Here is a 6,000-nt window from a genome sequence, read left to right on the forward strand (position 1 = left end):
AACCATAAACTGATGAAATTAAATGAATTTAAGTGATGAATTTACATTTAAGTTTTAAGTCAAGTAAAACTCCTACTAAAAGATAAGATATCTACTAAGAATAGACAAACATAAGTGATTCCATTGGGGAAATTGTAATTTGTAGTAGGTTCAAGTGGTTTTAAATGGAAAACCTCCTGCTTTGCAGGTAATGCTATACTGACTGAGCCACCAGAGCTCACCACAAAGACCTGTTGAAGGAGGTTGTACTTCAAAAAGCAAGCAACAAAAACAAAAAGTACAAACTGTATAATTTTATATTATGTTTATTTATTTCAGGGGTGGTCAATAACCTTATATACTAACCTATATATGTATAGTTTATTTATTTATATATTGTATATACTTTTCAAAAATTTTCACTGTGTATAAGTAGTCCTCTAGGGGCTCAGTAAGTATAGCATTGGGCTGCCATGCAAGAGGTTGACTATTCAAGCTCAATTCAAGGTTCAAGGTTAAGATCAGATGTAGAGAATACAATTTCCCCAACAGAAACAATAAAGTATATATTTAATTATTCTTTGATAACTTAATGATAAAATAGTTAATGTTAATATGAAATTCCTCAATACTTATGAGGAAATATAAAATATATAAAATAGGTTTTTGTGTAAAATTGCATTATTTATTCTTTATTCTAAGTAATTTAATGGCATAACCCTTACTTGACTGAAAAACTACATAAATTATACTTCTTACCTATGGGTAAAATTAAATGTTAAATGTTCGCCGAGTGTAAACTGAATATTCATGAATGTGCAAGTAGACTCCACCCATATCCTCAGGCAGCGCTGGTCTAAGATCATAGACACAAACTCAAACACCAAAACAGTGCGCGCACCCACATCAGATCTGGAAACTTTTGTTTTTAGCCTGGACGTAACTTCGGCTAGCTAGTAAAGTTAGCTAACTAATTCTCCACCGGCGCCACAAAAATATTCTATTTAAACCTACTCAACTCCCCTTTAATGGTGTTTACGACAGAACATACATATATATGTATGTATATATATATATATATATATATATATATATATATATATATATATATATATATATATATATATATATATATATATATATATATATATATATATATATATATATATAAAGCTTATAGTTAGAGATGGTTCAGGTCACTGGCAATTATTGTTAGTCACAGGAACCATCTCTTAGTTAAGCTGCAATAGACATAGACTGCTGGGGGACTTAATTTATACACTGAGCTCCTCTGTTTCCTTCTACCTCTTCTGTCCAATAACCTCCCATCATTGTCCTATGTTTAACTAACCTTGTCTCTTTCTGTCCAGTAGTTGTGCTTCTCTCCTCTCCTCTCTTCCCCCCCACTCTCTCTCCCTCTCTGTCCTCACCTACAGGTATCATTGGACTCAAAGTTTGGTGTCTGTGATGGGCAGCTGCGGATGCAACCATCCTGCCTGCATCCAGTCCCTGGTCCTACCATCCTGGCTGTGCTCTGTTGTTGCTTGTTGTTGCTTGTTGCTGTTGCTGTGCTTTTCTATCTCTCTATCCTCTCACCCCAACCGGTCGAGGCAGATGGCCGCCCACATCCAGTCTGGTTCTGCTGGAGGTTTCTTCCTCGTTAGAGAGGGAGTTTTTCCTCTCCACTGTTGCTGTCAAATTAAATGCTTGCTGTATGTGGGATTTGTTGGGTTTAGTTGTGTGAGGTTTTAAACCTTACTTTGTAAAGTGCCTTGAAATAACTTTGTTGTGATTTGGCGCTATATAAATAAAATTGAATTGAATTGAATTGAATTGAATTTAATTGTATCCTAACTATGCGGTGACTCGTATTGATTCATTATTGCAGCCCTAAGTGTTTATATATGTATATGTATATGTATATATATATGTATATATATATATGTATATATACTTTACTAATAAAATTATCATAATTAGAAAAAACATTCAGCAGCGACTTCTTCCAAATGACAGAAAGCACTGTCTAGATCCATCAACTTTAAATTTATTAAATCCTCTGTCTTACCTAGACAGCTTCTCCCCCATAACTCATATGGAGTTAACCTCAGTAATTAACTCTTCCAAGTCGTCCACTTGTCTTTTAGATCCAATCCCAACCAGATTACTCAAAGAAGTTCTACCTTTAATCAGCTCATCCATATTAAATCAAATCAACCAATCTTTACAACTAGGCTATGTACCACAGGCTTTTAAGCTGGCTGTGGTCAAACCTCTATTGAAAAAACCAACCCTTGACCCTGGACAACTAGCCAACTATAGGCCCATTTCAAATTTACCCTTTATTTCCAAGATTCTGGAAAAAATCGTGGCTAAACAATTATCTGACCACCTGAGTGGGAATAACCTGTACGAAGATTTTCAGTCAGGATTTAGAAAACATCATAGAACAGAAACAGCTCTGGGTAGAGTCACTAATGATCTTCTATTAGCTTCGGACAATGGTCTAGTTTCTGTCCTTGTCCTGTTAGATCTTAGTGCTGCATTTGATACAATTGATCATAACATTCTATTACAGACACTAGAACATAGAATCGGGATTAATGGAACAGCATTGGGATAGTTTAAATCCTATTTGTTGAACAGATTCCAGTTTGTTCATGTTAATGATGAATTCTCCACGCGCACAAGGATTAGCTATGGAGTTCCACAGGGTTCTGTGCTGGGTCCAATTCTGTTTAGCTTATACATGTCTCCTCTAGCTGAGATTATTAGAAAGCATTCTATTAATTTTCATTTTTACGCAGATGATACTCAGCTATATATGTCCTTGGAACCAAATGAAACAGATCAACTAGTCAAAATTCAGGGTTGTTTAAAAGACATCAAATCCTGGATGTCCCAAAACGTCCTTCAACTAAACTCAGATAAAGCGGATCTCTGAGTTATACCACGGAGCTAACCTCCTCTGATTCACTGTCTTCTTCTTCAGAGGAGCCACTGTGTCTAACATTGTACGTAGAGAAGCTGCAGCATCATCTACAAGACAGTCAACCTGTTCATAAGGATTAAGGTGACTGTTCTCTGTGTATCTACAAGACATTGAGGCAAAAGATGATGGAATCATCTGCTTGAATCTGGCAACAGCGTTGTCAGATAAACATCTGCTATAGTAACATTTCTTTCCAGCTGTTATAGGGTCAGTTGTGCTAAATTCAAAAGTTAATAAGAAATGGTCAGATAACAGAGGGTTTTGGGGAAGAACTATTAAATTATCAATTTCAACCCCATATGTCAGGACAAGATCTAGGGTGTGGTTAAAACGATGAGTGGGTTCATTTACCTGCTGTGTAAAACCAATAGTGTCTATTAAGGAGTTAAAAGCAGTGCTGAGACAGTTGCTGTCAACATCTACATGAATGTTAAAGTCTCCCACTACAATGACTTTATCTGTGCTAAGAACTAAGTCAGATAAGAATTCAGAGAATTCAGTTAAGAACTCCGAATATGGAGCAGGAGGATGGTAAACAATACAAACACAACTGGCTTCTAGTTTTAGAGTCTGGGTGAGAAAGGCTCAGAGTGAGGCTCTCAAATGAGTTATAACTATGTTTAGGTTTAGGAGTAATTAATAAGTCTGATTTATAAATTGCTGCTACTCCTCCACCTCTACCTGTACTTCTAGGAACATGATAGTTGATGTGACTCATTGGAGTCGACTCATTTAAAATAACATATTTATCCTGCTGCATTCAGGGTTCAGTGAGACAGAACAGATCTATGTGATGGTCACTTATGAAGTCATTTATTTACAAGGATTTAGATGAGAGAGATCTGATATTTAATAAACCACACTTTATTAACTTACTGTTACTTTGTTCTGTAAGAGGAACTGTTTTGATGTTTATTCAATTCTGGTAGGTCACTCCTCTTTGATTTGTTTTGTGACTTGTATAGTTTAGGTGGTCGGGGAGCAGACACAGTCTCTATGCGATAACTAAGACTAAGAGTGGGAACATGCAGAGAGGCGTGTTAAGACTGCGACTTTCCGTCCTGGGCTCCACTCTGAGTTGTCACGGAGTGGGAGGCTAAGCAACATGGCCATGTTACTAGAAAGCAGAGAGGCTCCGTTCAACGTGGGATAGACGCTGTCTCTTCTAATCAGCCTAGGTTTTCCCCAAAAAGTGCTCCAATTAGCCACAAAGCCCACACCGTTTGCAGGACACCACCTAGACAACCAGCGGTGGAGCGATGACAGCCGGCTATACATGTCATCGCTGGTCACATTGGGGAGGGGTCCAGAGAAAACTACGGAGTCCGACATTGTTTTGGCGAACGAACACACCGACTCAATGCTAGTTTTAGTGACTTCCGATTGGCGTAACCGGGCGTCATTAGCTCCTGCGTGTATTACGATCTTAGCGTACTTACGCTTATCCTTAGACAGGAGCTTAAGATAAGACTCAAAGTTGCCCGCTCTGGCCCCAGGCAAACACTTAACTATGACCGCTGGATTCTCTAACTTCACGTTTCGAACTATGGAGTCACCTATGATCAGATTCGGTTTCTCAGCGGGTGTGTCGCTGAGTGGGGAAAATCTGTTTGAAACGTGAAGCAGTTGGTGGTGAACCGTGGGCGCCTGCCTAAAGCTACGTTTCTTACGAGCCGTGACCCAGTCCTTACCCAGCTGCCTGGGACCTGCCGGGGGACTGGTAGCAGCTAAGCTAGGAGGCTCTGCACCGACTAAAGGGACCTGGCTAGCTGGCCTGTTTTCTAAAGTGCGAAGCCGAGACTCTAAGTCTAACAACCTCGCCTCCAACCCTGTAACTAGCGTACACCTATTACAGATACCATTACCATCACTAAAGGGGCAGAGGATAAGCTAAACATAAGACACACCGAGCAACGAACAGAGCGAGAGGGAGGGAAAAGGGGGAAGCCATAGCAGGAAAGTAAGCTAGGAGCTACCCTAGCGGAGAAAATACTTAAATAACAGTGTAAATTAGCAGGACGTTTAATGAAAGGAAAAGATGCTTGAGTGTTACAAGCTTGTTTTGCAACTTTTAGCAGTCGCTATCAGATATAAAACGATAATATTTAGAAAAGAGCGGAGAGTAACGCTGTACACACACAGCGGCAGCAAACCTCAGTAACCAGAAGTGACGCGATACGCTTACCGTCAGTCAGCCAACCAAGCACCGATACAATAGGTTAGGATACAATAGGTGACAGTAGTCCAACATTGAGGATGCAATCCAACACAATCCTCCATAGAAGAAGACGACCCACTGCAGGAATCACGGCACGACAATGGCCAGCTGGTCCGGTAGCGTAGTACAACCATACATCTACAATCCCGAATCTGACCCTGAAGCTGAAGAGGAGGCTGTTGAAGTCACCACATTTTGGCTGATGCAAGATGTGTCTCAACGGTAATGTTGCTTCTACTTCAATTTATTTGATTTGTGTAAAATGCAAAGCGACTAACAGTTGCTAATGCTAACGCTTATGCTAAATGGCCTATGCAGGTTAAATATTCATAACACGACTTACCTGAAAAACTCTTGTTAATAGAAAACACTGCTTTAGCTTACATTAAACAAATAAATACAAGTTTGAGAGCATAGCTGAAATATTATAAATACACTGTTTACACTGTTTTTCTTGCTTGTGCTTCTGCTCTGACATACTTTTATTAAAAAAATGTGCATTAATATTCAGAGCAATCACTGCATGGCATACCTGAAAACAAATAAAGCATTGGTTCAAATTACATATTGACCTAACGTTGTTACAAGCAAGGGTCAAACTGGACCTGAACAGTATTCTACAACACGCTCCCTGAGCGGGGAAACAGGCTTCAACGGCCTACAAACTGAACTGGGAGGGAGGACCCAATGCACGACCCACAGACAGGACTGACAATAAATGATTTAATAAATAAAACATACAGACTGAGGACAACACGAACTAAGGACGCTGCGTATGCAGGATAGGCAGAAATAAACCATGCAAACTAAC

At 39.2% G+C, this 6,000-nt stretch overlaps 1 protein-coding gene across 1 annotated transcript in view; it reads left to right on the forward strand.

Moving 5' to 3' along the window:
* LOC129604663 (syncytin-A-like) overlaps nucleotides 1-6,000 on the forward strand; it is an 82,546-nt gene that overhangs the window by 19,571 nt on the left and 56,975 nt on the right. The window lies entirely within an intron of this gene.

The sequence above is a fragment of the Betta splendens genome, chromosome 1, assembly GCF_900634795.4.
Source record: "Betta splendens chromosome 1, fBetSpl5.4, whole genome shotgun sequence".
Classification (NCBI taxonomy): domain Eukaryota; kingdom Metazoa; phylum Chordata; class Actinopteri; order Anabantiformes; family Osphronemidae; genus Betta; species Betta splendens.